The sequence below is a fragment of the Haemaphysalis longicornis genome, unplaced genomic scaffold (assembly GCF_048455015.1).
Source record: "Haemaphysalis longicornis isolate Haplotype H1 unplaced genomic scaffold, Haemaphysalis longicornis Haplotype H1 scaffold_13, whole genome shotgun sequence".
NCBI classification, from domain to species: domain Eukaryota; kingdom Metazoa; phylum Arthropoda; class Arachnida; order Ixodida; family Ixodidae; genus Haemaphysalis; species Haemaphysalis longicornis.
Window position 1 is genome coordinate 7,288,820 of NW_027526233.1, and position 13,996 is coordinate 7,302,815.

The 13,996-nt window shown below is 48.9% G+C and overlaps 1 pseudogene; it reads left to right on the plus strand.

The window, feature by feature from the left end:
• The first annotated feature begins 547 nt into the window (after positions 1–547).
• Positions 548–13,178, plus strand: LOC144164305 (uncharacterized; annotated as a pseudogene).
• Positions 13,179–13,996: the final 818 nt, after the last annotated feature.

Consider the following 13,996-nt stretch of genomic DNA (forward strand, 5'->3'; position numbering starts at 1 on the left):
CGATCCGGAAAAGACCAGATCGGAGGCGCGCCAGCAACTCCAAACCCTTGTCTACAAGTTCGAGGGAACCACGCAAGACTTACTAGACGAGGTCCGTAGCCGATACCTGGGGCCGTCCACCCGCGAAACTCTTCCTGAATACGCAGGAGCCGCAAACGAGGCCTTGGACGCTCCGATTACAGTAGCGGAAGTTAGAGCAGAGCTAAATCGCCTTAGAACCAAAACTGCCGCCGGGCCAGACAAAGTCAGCAACAAAATGCTACGAAATCTCACCGAAGAGTCCATCTATGACTTAGCCGCTTACATGCAAAAATGCTGGGACAACGGGGAGATTCCTCTGGAATGGAAAAGGGCCAATCTGGTCCTCATTCCGAAACCTGGAAAGACACTAAGCCTCGAAAATCTAAGACCGATCTCTATCACGTCATGTGTCGGCAAGCTAATGGAACGCGTAGTCCAGACCAGACTTAGCCGATATCTCGAGGACGAGGAACTGTACCCGGACTCAATGATAGGATTCAGAGCTAAGCTTTCGGTCTGCGATGTAATGCTCCAGATCAGAGAGGATATCATAAACTACACGGGTAAAGACACGAGAGTCATCGTCGGTCTTGACGTTGCCAAGGCCTTCGACAACGTCAGACACACAGCCATCCTTCACAACTTGAGCAAGCTAAACGTAGGCGCTAAAACGTACAACTACGTGCGAAATTTCCTCTCGGATCGTACGGCAAACATAGAACTGGGAGGTATGTCCCTCGAAAACATCAATCTAGGCAACACGGGAACGCCACAAGGTTCGGTACTATCTCCCACCCTCTTTAATGTGGCTATGATTGGACTCCCGGAAAAACTCGACAGGATAGAAGGCCTAAGGTACACCATGTATGCGGACGATCTCACGCTGTGGGTAAATCGTGGCAGCGATGGACATATTGAGAACGTTCTTCAGAATGCCATAGACGAGATCGAAAGCTACTTAGAGCCGCTGGGACTCAAATGTTCGGCCGAAAAGTCCGAGGCGCTTTTCCTCGTCTCCAAAAACAACAGAAGGATGGGCAGAAATGACTGCGACATAAGACTGAAGGCCGGCGGCAAGCCTATACCAGCAAGGGACAAGCTCAGAGTCCTCGGGCTATACGTTCAGGACTCCGGTAGAAATACTGAGACTATCCGCAAACTCGACAACGCCGTCGCGCAAATTTGCAGAATGTTAAGGCGAATCTCCAACAAGCACGGGGGAATGAAAGAGACTAATCTACTCAGGCTCTTTCAAGCCTTTGGCGTTAGCAGGGTACTCTTCGTAGCCCCCTTCATGAAGCTAACCAAGGCAGAAAAAAGTAAGCTCGACATCATAATTAGAAAGGGCATCAAATGTGCGCTAGGTCTTCCCCCAAACACCTCGACGGCCAAAATACTTAGTATGGGTGTATCTAATACTATCGATGAACTGATTGAGGCGGTAAATGCGTCACAACAACAACGGCTGCTGAGCAGCAAGACGGGTCGGAGGATATTAGAGCGTCTGGGATACCAGACAGGAGAAAGAGGCAGAGACAGTATAGAGCTACCCAGGCAGCTCAGGGAAAAACTTACTGTGTCACCACTGCCAAGAAACATGAGCCCAACGCATCATGAGGCTAGACGTAAAAGTAGAGCCAGAGCCCTGCAAATTAGATATGGTGGCAGGACTGACGTCCTGTACACAGACGCAGCTCAATATCAGACGAAAAAAGCTTTCGCAGCAGTGGCGGTTACGGAAAACGGAGTCCCCGTTTCGTGCTGCACGGTACTGAGCAAAGACATAACAGAGGCAGAAGAGTCAGCCATCGCTCAGGCGATGACTCAATCAGGAATAAAAACGATAGTGAGCGACTCGAAGTCCGCCATCAGAAACTTCGATCGAGGAAGGATCTCCAATGCCGCATGGAAGATCCTCGCGAACGCAAAGGCTCCCATAGAACAGGCAACATTAGTGTGGGCACCAGCTCATACGGGTCTCACCGGGAATGAAAAGGCACATGCGACCGCCCGAGGTCTGACAGTCCGGACGATCGCCGCCGCCGCCGAGCCAGACGCGGTTCCTCCGTACGCGGAGCCCCTCCCGAGTGCAGACGACGGGCTAGGAACCTTCCACGAAATAGTACAATACTATAGACTAGCGAGGAAAGTACTACCGCCGGCTCACCCGCACCTTACTAGGAAAGAGGAAATATACTGGAGAAGGTTACAGGCGGGGGTATTCCCAAACCCCGTATTGTACAGTAAATGGCACCCCAAAGTATCTGATTACAAATGCAAAAAATGTCAGGGCATAGCGGATCTCGTTCACATGGTCTGGACGTGTCCCTCTTACAAAAAACCTCACAGAAATGCTGCATCCTGGGAGGCCCTGCTACTCAGCCAGGCCTCCAGCAGTCAGAGAAAAATCATCGGTCTCGCCCTGGAAGCCGCCGAATCGCAAGGGATTCTGGCTGACTGATGGGGGGGCACACCCTTTTGTGCTTTTGACTGGTGTAAATAAAGTTTCCCCTCCTCCTGGATATGGCTATGTTTATTTTTCATGAAGACCTCTGCGTGGGAATTTATAATTGCAGCGTGGGCTTTTTTTTTGTTTGCAGTGAGCCTGCCTTTCTCTAGCATCAATTTCGAAACTCGCGATTGCTCACAGAAGGCGAGCCTGTGTACGAGGCGAAACACGTCGTTAAAGATTTGGCGTAACGGGGAGTCTTAAAACAGGAGAACCTAGCATTTGGGCCCACGAACACAAACGAAGTTAGACGAACACAAACGCAACACGCGCGCGCACAACGACAGGGTCTTCTCCATCAGCTCGCCGCAGACTTAGGATGCACGTAATCGAATGCTGGGAACTTTCGGCTTAGCATCGAGGCAGATACTTCATCGCCGCTATTGTTACAGTTGCGAATGACACTCCATAATGATAACTTTTGACCTCACTATCACCCCCTTGTATGTGTAACTTTCTATCCGCGGTGATTGCCGTTTAAGCGATCGATAATCACGATACCTGCCATGGCCTTGGCCGGTGCTTCCGCGCAGGTATCGCCACCCTTCGGCAGCTCGCCACACCGCGTGTGAACGGGCCGAAGGTGCCGGGACCGACCTCCGCGGCAGGTCGCCATAGATGGCGGCATATATTTGAGCATCGCTGTCAAAACCACAGCTGATGACACTACCTAGCACAACTTTTCACCACACTACATCAGCTTTCACCAATGTGTAATTACTTTTAGACGACTAGTGTGACTGTCAAAAGGGGTGACAAGTTGTTGCGGCGACCTGCGTCGGTTGCAGCTGCTACGTCAGCCGTGCGGGCACGCACGGCGGGTGTGTGTGCGAAGTGTTTCTGCGGGCCGTAAATGCTTCATGATTTCCTGCTCTATACATTTGTTGCAAACAAGTAAAATAAAAAATTTAGCTCAGCGATCGTCGTAGTCTTCATTATTGATCGAGGAAATGAGCCGCAGCTTACGCTTCGGTAGCCGGTTATACACCACCACGCTCAAGTTGTTTGCTGAGAATTTACCACAGTTGATGGGGTTATAAAGTCCCCTTGAGGTCAAACTGCGCTTGATGCAATAGGAATTATTTTAGACGACGAAAATGGACGCAAAAATATTTTTAGCGCAGGAAAATGTGACATCCTCCTTAATGTAGCCATACGGCTACAAAAGAAAACTATAGTTTTCTCAGACACTTTGCAGTTGAAGAAAACTTCGTCCTAGTCCGGTTAACCGGTGTCCCAGCTTGGTATCTTGGCCAGGACGAATTTTCCTTCAACTGAGAAGTTTCTCAGAAAGATGTATAGCTGTAGCCGCAAGGTTGCATTGAGCTGGATGTCAAATTTTCCTTCACAGAACCTCACTCCACCTTGGGGATTTTGCCTAATTCTGATCGATCAAAACACGTTTAGAACGCGTTTCCTAAGCGAAGTGCCACGCCCTGCAAGCCAACTACGCAGTATAATAAGAACCGCGATCTTACAATTGACGTCGAAACGATCACAGCCCCGCCCTTTCCAGTGGTGGGCCTCGCGGCCAATACATTTCAAGCCACTGGGCATGGACAGGCGGCATCGACCCTCGTCTGTAGACCTTAGGCGGCAGGAGCCGTCACAGCTCGGTGGCGGGAAATCCCGCCAATGCAACGGGGAAATGCCCAGACTCAGCTAACATCCCAGGTAGACGCACTGACGCAATCAAGGCATGGGGAAATCGACACGGTGGTTACCTTAACCCATGCCGGTAGTAAACAATGGTCAAAAGTGACGAAACGGCATTTACATACAATGGTCAAAAGTGACGAAAAGGCATATAAATACAGTGCACCAAGCTTCCGTCGGTTGCTTCTGTCGTGGTTTTCTGCGCGCGTCCCGCATCCCGTAGGGAGAGAAGGGAGGCGCTCGAGAATCACGGTCGCCCCACTAACGCCAGGCCTGCCTGGTGAGTTTTTCGTCTGCGAACCCGGAGGAACGAACATTTGCACTTGGGAAGATCGCAATGCCTGGAAATGTCGTCTACATAGCCTATCAATGGCGCGATTCTCACATTTTAGACGCACATTGTTTGCAGACTGAATAAAATGTTGCGCAAGCTATAGCTTGTTATTTAAAAAAATATAGGTTTATTGCACTTTCTGGGCAAGTTGTTTCAGACTGTTTGGAAGTAAATATGAGTTTATTTGCGGTTTCATATCAGAAATGCCAATTATTCATCAATATACGCATACATAGCAGAGAAGACAAACAGATCAAGCAACCCTGGGTTCGCGTGTTGTGCGTGCCTAGCGTATTTTCGTCTACACCGGACGATTCTTCTTGGATTCTCTTGTACTTCTTCCCGGCCGTGACGTCCGCCACTCGCGCGGACACAGATTAAGCATTCGTTGAAAATGACATGCGGCATCGTGTTGAGAACGCATGTCTGTTTGTTTTAGTTCGTCCGCGGTGATGCCGCGCACACGAGCAACGCAGTGTGGTTGCTAAGCGTGGAAATGGTGATGCCGTGACGTTCACCTAGCTGTGTTCCTATTGGCAGTCGGTCCGGCCCCTCTACGCCGCACCAGCGGCGTTCGCGGGGGCTGCTCTACGGTTCCAAACAATAGGAACTTTACCGCAGCAACGAAAAAGGTCGTCTTACCGCACGAGCGGCGCCTCATCTGGGAATTCGCAGGGGAAATCGCACCATGTAGGACGGGCTTAAGGCGGGGGGCGTCGCTAGCGCCGCCTCGTCCCTACGGGAATCATGGTGCTCAGAAGACATCTTTATTCACGTGCATATGACCACTTTGATGTGAATATGCTTAGATTTCATTTCAGGGGGAGAGGGGTGTGGACTATGTGAGACAGCCTAGAAGAGAAACATGAAATATGCAATACCACAAATTCAAAACATTGCAACAAGACTTTCAGCTGTCATGCCTTGCTAAAAACAGCTCTGTGATTATCGCCTGCCTCATTATCGTGATTATCGTCATGTATCACTAAAAAAAGGTATGTTGTTACCTTTCCCGTACTACTTTCACAAAGTGCAGTGTTTTGGCCGCTTAACACCAATTTCAGCCAGTACGGCTTCCATGGTGTTTACCCCCTGTGTGTCCCATTGATTCATACTTATACAGAATTCCTCTGCTTGATTGTGGTGGGACATGTTCATTTTTATTTCATTGCAGGGAGCCTTTTTCATGCAACCATGACTGCACCACCTATCTATCTACTTATCTACATCTATCTACTTCCCTTCCATTGCTCGCTGAGTCGTCCTCAATTTAAGTTGAACCGTCTTAGTGAGCTTCCAAGTTTCTGCCCCGTAGGTGAGTACAGATAAGATGCAGCTGTCATACACTTTCTTCTTCAGGGACAATGGTAGGCTGCCATTCATTATCTGAGAATGCCTGCCGTATGCACTCCACCCCATTCTTATCCTTCTAATTATTTCTGCCTCATGGTTGGGATCCTGGGTCACAACTTGGCCTAAGTAAATATATTCGCTCATGACTTCCACTGCCCCGCCACCTATCTCAAACCGCTGTGGTGTCCCGAGGTTATTGATAATTACTGTAGTTTTTTGCGTATTATTGTGAGGCCCCTGGTTCTAATCTGTTGGTCTCGTGCGGAAAACACGCTTTGTAATTCGTCCCCCGAGTCACTTAGCAAGGCAACGCAATCAGCAAATCTGAGGTTACTGAGGTATTCTCGCACCTGTTCCTAATCTAATGTTCTGGCGCAGCCCAGGGGTTTTCGATGGTGGTATAATGCCGTCGCGGAGCATATCTTCCACTTGTGTCAGGGTGGCTTCCCGCTCGTGTGAAGAAACGTGGTACGGGACCTGCTGGGTAGGTGGAGCTCCTTCTTGGGTTATATTTCTGTGCTTCGCTAGAGGTGTTGAGATAATTTTAAATTTGGCGAAAAACATTCCCTGTAGCGACGCAGCAAAGCACTAATGTGTTCCATTCTCGTTGTGGTAGCGCGGAGTTACTTCGAAAAGATATCGAAGCTTGAAGGTATCTTCTGGCGTGCGTTTAAAGTTGGCGATCACGTCGCTTGCTTCTCGTGTTTCTTCGAGGAACGGAATTGCAGCGCCCTTGTTTAAATGCTCGTACTCCTCGGTGAAATTAGTAGCCAAATCGTGAGATTGGCGTTGCTTGAAGGCCGCAATGCCTCTTGCGACAAAGACACTGCGGTCGATAAGGAACCTTTCATCGCTCTCTACGATCGCGTCGACGTCAGGAACAGCATCTTCACACTAAACGGTGCTTATCAAGCTTGCGCGGGGTGGCAGGGTGACAGGAACATCAGCGATCCTTACAGCAGCACGGTGTTCAAAGTTCGGTTCATGCATCATAGAGTGATGAGAGGAAAAAGTTAGACTTGGTCTGTAAATAAATTATTGCACCGTTGCCCGTTAAAACGTTCATTCTAAGAATTACGTCGCTGGAGCAGTTAGGCAAAATGACGAACACCGCAAGGTTCGTTTTCCCGTGTATGGTGACGTGCTATGTGCACATTCCACTTGGCATCCCGAGGTGACCTCCTGCTATGCGTATGTGCGGAACGTCCCATCTGGTCTTACTAAATTTCTTCAGCTTAGACGCAACTGATCCGCGCATTACTGAGTAGCCAGCTCCCCTGTCTATGAGGGCGACTATACCAAAGCCGTCAATGGGCATGTGACAGCATGTGAGTGGGCATGTGACAGCAGCAGTGAAGATGGCGTTGCTTAAGCCCTTCCTGTTTTTCATACAGATACTGGCGGTCTCGTCTCCGTGGCCGATAACCGTTCTACAGCTGACCCCGGAATCAACGCCGCAGCCTGGCTACTTCGTGCGTTCTTGGACAACCCCGGTGACCAGCCGCTATCTTCAACATGTGGACTATGCGCGCCATGCGTGGACGCGGCTCCACTGCGCATCTACACCGGAGGAACCACCGCATCACAGCCACCAGGGGATTCGGACAGCATAAAGAGCCAGCGTGAACACGCTGCCATGAGTGGGTATGGACAGCTGCAGTGAAGATGGCGTTGCTTAAGCCCTTCCTGTTTTTCATACAGGTTAGTTGCTCACCTTCCTTGCATTGTAAAAAAACGAGCAACCGTTGTCTGCTGCTTGTCCCATGCCCCCATGTACTTTTGATGGTTTGCACTGACTGTGTTCATGCTAGGCAATTGCTTATTTTGTCTGGTGATATCGAGCTAAACCCTGGGCCTCCTAAACCGGTAACCGAGATTACCAATAGCGAAGTGCTGGAAGCTATAAAATCCCTCGCAGGTACAATGAAATCACGCCACGCCGAAGTAATGTCGTCGCTAAATGAAGTAAGAGCCAGCCAGAAATTGCTCGAAGATAGAGTAACTGATGTTATCGAGAGTTTAGCAGCGGTTGAGAACAAGGTATCTATCCTGGAACGCCTTACTGACGACGCTGACACTCGGAGCACAGTAGCTGAAATTGTCAACTGCGAAAAGTCGGCTGTGCTGTCTCGGCTCGATGATTTAGAAGACAGGGCTCGGCGGGACAATTTGATTTTTTGCGGCATTGACGATAGTCATTCAGATACATGGGCGTCAGCTGAAGAGAAAGTACGGGAGCTTTTGACCACCACCTTTTCTGAACAAGTGCCCCCTGATGGCATTTCTCGGGCACACAGATTAGGCTCTTTTGTCGAGAAGAAGTGCCGACCTATAATTGTCAAGTTTGCGTCTGCCAAAACGAAAGACCGAATTTTATCTCAAAGGGCTAAACTTAAGGGCACCTGTATCACAATCCAGGAAGACTTTTGTAAAGCCACTCGCTACTCGCGCAAAAAGCTTCATGATTTCGGGAAGGCTACAGGGAAACAGTACAGCTTGCGTTATAACAAGCTGTACGTCGGCAAACAGTGTTATACTTATTGCAGTGTAACTGATAGCGTCTACGAAATTGGGACGTACAGTGCCCCTCTTTCCGCTGATGATACAGCAGGCATTAGTCCAGCCAACTCTCCGCTACCGCACCCAACCGCTACCTAGCAATCCTCAGCCGTTCAGGCGAAACCCAAACGCGACCTTTCTTTTCTATTCACCAACATTAGAAGTTTCATGAATAAACGTGATGAGTTATCGTCCGCGATTGACGCGTGCTCAGCCGATGTTGTTGTACTTACCGAAACTTGGCTGCATGAAGGTGTGGACAATAAGGAACTGCTGAATTGCAAAACAGATTACACCATATACAGGCACGACAGAATTGGGCGGAAAGGAGGTGGCATTCTTATTGCGGTATCCGATGACATTGATTCTTATGACGTCCGCATTGTATCGCATCTAGAATTTCTTTGTGTTTGTATCCAGATAAATCACGCAGATTTCTTGTTCTGTGCCTGCTACCGTCCGCCGAACAGTTCGCCTACTTTTTGTGATGAATTCCATGATTGCCTAAACCAAGTGGTTGTTAAATTTCCTAAAGCCCCCTTGTTTGTTTTAGGTGATTGTAACTTTCCGGCAATTTTGTGGAACGAGCGTTTTCCTGTAACAACCAGTGCTTCTAAAGAATGCTCAAGTTTTATTGACGTTTGCTCTATATTTAACTTAAAGGGGCCCTGAAAGGCGTTTTGAGCACCCTAAATTGACTAGCGCAATCGTTAGATTGGGTCGTCAACATCATCTGTGCCAAGTATTACTCTTTTACGCGCAGCGGAAAGCTCACACTTTTGTTGCAAAGTTTGTCGCTTTTTTCTCACCCTTTCCTTCGTGTTTTTGGACGCCGCCATCTTCACATGTCTACATCATCGATTCCCAGATGTTCGTCATGACCTAGACATCCTGCTATTGGGCGGCTTTTTCACGCACTTCCGGCAAAGAGATGAGTCGTCTGCTCAGCGTCGGCTCGCCGGCTGATCTGCCAGCGGAGTGCCGGAGTGCTTGGACATTTTACGACAAACGAAACAAGTGAAAACAAAAGCTTAACCGTGTGTATTGAATGCAACAGGGCCATAACACGACATGAATATTCTCTTACTTGAGTACGTTCCATAAAGAAAGCGTTGAAGCCCCGTGGCACTTCTTTCTTGCAATCGCAGAGAACGCCCTGAGCCGAATGCCCGGGTTTGACGCATACATTTTATTAAACTTCCAAACAATCCAGAGATGCGTTTCGAACGAACACAACCTCACAACATGCGTTGCAAGTCCGAACCGCGATTGACAGACGATGGGTTGCCTCCTCCCGCCCCTCGTAAATTCGGCACTCACCTCGCGCGCGGTTTGCGGGGACGAACAGCAAGTCACTTAACTCTGGCGCACAAGCCGAGATGGCTTTTAGCCACGCACACTGCACATACCCCATGCGAGGTTGAGTCGTACGCTGCTTGAGAAAGATAATCCAGACCATGGGAAGCCCTATCCACCCGCAGAAGCACAACGGCGCATTTCATCGCGAAACAAAGGCGTCCACAACACACACACACCATCGCCTCCTGTAATGCCAAACGCATCTCGCACTTCCAAATGGGAGTGGGTAATATGCCTGCAGTGCCCATATGCCGCAAGGTGGGGCCCCAAGCTGAACCGGGATCACGCAACCGTAACTGACTTCTAGAGCGGTTTGTGCCTTGTTGCCAGGGCAACCGATGTTTGATATTGTCAAAGAAATGGCGCTCGCTCCAGCGCTAGAAAGCTCAGAGCCGCGACGGAGCATGTTTTGCCAACGTTGCCGCTCTCCACCACACGTCGCCCCAAGCTGAACTGGCGTTTTGTGCACGGGTTCTGTATCGGTTTAAAATGTCTTTTTCACATGCCGCCGGCAGGAATTACGACCGCCACAAAATAAGACCCGGCACCAGCAGGGCCACATCCGATACGGCGCTTTTTGGATAAACAGTGCGCTGTGCATCCATGGGAGCTAGCGCAGGATCATCCCTGTGCGGCTGCGAGTATGCCGCCGATAAAAAGTCGCGTGCCGCCGATAGCAAAGTTCTGCACCAACGTACACCGCGAAAGGGCAAGGCCAGGCCGCCGCACACATGGGGCCAGATTTTTCGTTCGCTTTTCCAGCCTTGAGCGGAGTGCGCGATTCATGGTGTCAACAAAGCTTGCCCGTAGCAGACGGCTGTGTGAGCAGCGCAATAGCGGAAGTACGTCACCGCCGAGGAGCGCAGCATCATGGGAGGGAAGGCTCGCTCGCCGTCAACAGCGGAGAGTAAGTTGAAAGGAGGAGGAAACGCGACGCGACGATAATGCGCGGTTTTTGATTTACGATTCCTCAGCTAATACTCATCGCTTCAACAAAATTCTTGCGGGAGGAGATTGCTAATACATTGCTTTATTTGGTTACATGTACATCCACGCATCGGCGGACGGTATTTCAGGACCCCTTTAAGTCAACTTGTTAAAGCACCTACTCGCATTACCCAGTCGTCTTCCAGCACCCTTGATCTTTTACTGACCACTGTTCCCGAATCTGTTTTATCTTTAACGCTTTTGCCTGCTTTGAGTGGCCACTTGGTTGCCCATTTCACTATACCGTCAGCCTCTTCGTGCCCCGCCAAACAGTTTAAACAAATTAGAGACTACGTTAAAGCTGATTTCCAAGCCATAAATAGGGAACTGGAAGCTTTTATAGATTATTTCCTTCCTGAGTTTTGGGAGCGTCCGCTCAATGTTAACTGGTCTTTATTTCGAAACAAGGTTCAATGGCAGACTGATAAGTACATACCGCTCAGACGAATATCCTGTCCTAAACGCCAACCGTGGTACAACGTCTCACTAAAACGGCTCCTTAACAAAAAAAGGCGTATTTTTCGCCGCTGTAGGCTATCAAGTTCTGCTGACAGGTGGTCGGCTTATGCGCGCGTTGCATCAGAATATAAAAAAGCCCTTTCTCGTGCAAAAACAGAGTATTATCAGCGAACGCTCCCATCCCTCTTATCAACTGATCCCCTTAAGTTCTGGAGCGCTGTTAATATGAGCAGATCTAAAGATGTAAAATTAAAAACACCTGATGGGACACTTGTTCCACGAGAGCAGTGCTGCGTGTTGCTCAACAATACGTTTTCTTTATCTTTTACTAAAACAATTCCCACTTCGTTTCGTGTTAAAGAAAGCTTATATCTTGAGCCAATGGAACCAATTTTTATTGACTGTGCTGGAATTTTCAAGCTGATACAGGGGGCTAAAATTTCTTCATCTTCTGGAATAGATGGGATTAATTATAAGTTTTTGAAAAGTACCAATGTGAACTCCTCATTGATCCTTTCTTATATTATTTCACAGTCTTTACAGTGTTCCTTACTACCCGACGACTGGAAGGGTGGAAAGGTGATTCCAGTACACAAGTCTGGTGAAGTGTTCTCCCCTTTTAACTATCGACCCATTTCTCTTACATCGATCCCATGCAAACTACTCGAACACATCATCTACACTAACTTGATGAGTTTTCTAGAATCTAATTCATTTTTTACAGTTTACCAACACGGTTTTCGCAAAAATCATTCTTGTGACACTCAACTGATCACCTTTACTAATGATCTCTGTTCTTTGTTGGATCTTACGTCAGTAGTCGATTGCATTTTCATTGATTTCGCGAAGGCATTTGACTGCGTCTCCCATCCACTACTACTTTATAAGCTTAGCAAACTGAGCATTGACCCTAACATTTTAAGGTGGATTGAATGTTTTTTGCAAAATCGCTTTCAATATGTAACTATCAATGATAACAAATCTCCTCACTGTCCCGTTACATCTGGTGTCCCTCAGGGCCTCCTCCTCCTATTGGGGCCTCTTCTCTTCCTAATTTATATTAATGATCTCCCTGATGCCATACCCTCATCAATACGTCTTTTCGCGGACGATTCAAAACTTCAAACTGACCTTAACACAATTTCAGCCTGGTGCAACACCTGGCTAGTGAAACTAAGCGTCGACAAGTGCAAATATTCAAGCACACCCCTGTAAACACATATTTCCTTAACGGCTCCCCTCTTTCATCGGTTACCACCTACAAATACCTTGGCGTTCAGATTTCAGATAACCTTTCGTGGCAGCCGCACATTGAATATATTAGCAACAATGCGAACCGCATGCTCGGCTTCCTCCGATGAAATTTCTCTCGAGCTCCCACTTCATTAAAGCTGCAGCTTTACAAAACTCTTGTACGGCCGAAGATTCAATACGCCTCTTCTGTATGGGATCCACATTCTGCCAATCTTGTCTCCACACTTGAAGCTATCCAAAATCGGGCCACTCGTTTCATTCTTTCTGATTATTCCCGGTCATCCAGTGTCACTAACATGAAACAAATAGTACAACTGCCTGATCTTGCAACCCGGCGTATGATATCCCGCCTATGTGTTTTTCATAAAATATTTTATACCAATCAGATCTTAAAGCAATCCCTTTTTTCAGTTCCCCCATACGTGTCATCACGCATTGATCATCCGTTAAAAGTTGGTGTGCCATACTCCCGAACAAACATCTACCTGAACTCGTTTGTTCCAATGACCAGCTTGCAGTGGAATCACCTTCCAGCCTCCATCGTCTCCATCAGTGACGCTGCGCACTTCAAATCCGCGGTCAGCAATCACTTTCTGTAACCACCCTGCTGTTTTCTTTTCTCTTGTTATTCAATATTGTACCCCTCCTCTCTGTAACGCCTCACGGCATTGAGAGTAAATAAATGAAATGAAATGAAATGGTCAACTAACTGGACGTCGAACGCCGCCTTCCTCGAGTTGCGGGTGTGTCGGTGCGTCGTATTTCGGCTTCTGCGTGTTGACGGTCTAGAATTATGCGTCGTCTTTGTCATCGGCTTGTCAGCAGCAGGCGCGGTCATATCGGGTGCGCGTCACACTGTTGGGCTGTCGGCGTGTTCGGGAGTCACATCAGGGTTTCTCTGGCTGGGGCCACGGTGTTCGGGGCCTCCTTGCGTCATTGGAGGGTTTTCCTTTTTCCGCCATTGTGCAACTTCACCACCAGATGTTTCTGCTTTTAGTTTCCACCGCGTGGGCTTGGGGCCCTTCTACGTGAGAAGTCAGGAATGCTACGCCGGTTCGGCGACTGGTATGGTTAGGGCGACAGTGAACGGTAGAAATGCGCTGCACCTCAGCTGGTGTTGCACAGGCATTCTTCGATCTCAGTAGGGCGCCTGCCGGGTAATGGCGGGGTGCGTCGACGGAGAATCCTCGGAAAGCGAGGCTCTTGTAAGGGCAGCGACGGTCAATGTGGTCGGCATCTCCGCAGTGGTAGCACAGCGGGCGATCATCGGGCGTTAAACATACGTCGGTCTTCCTCGGCGTCTAGTATTGGTATACAGTAGGTCGGGCTGGCGACAGTGGACGGTGGTGTGGCGGGGCCTCTTGACGACGGGCTGCAGCAGGGCGGGGTCGACGTAGAGCTGCGGAGTAGGTTATCGCTTGTGGCTCGTGGGGTGCTTCGGATGGAGTAGAAGTCCACAGTGCCTGGTGAAACTCTTGTCGGATGACGTTACTCAGGGAAGCCAC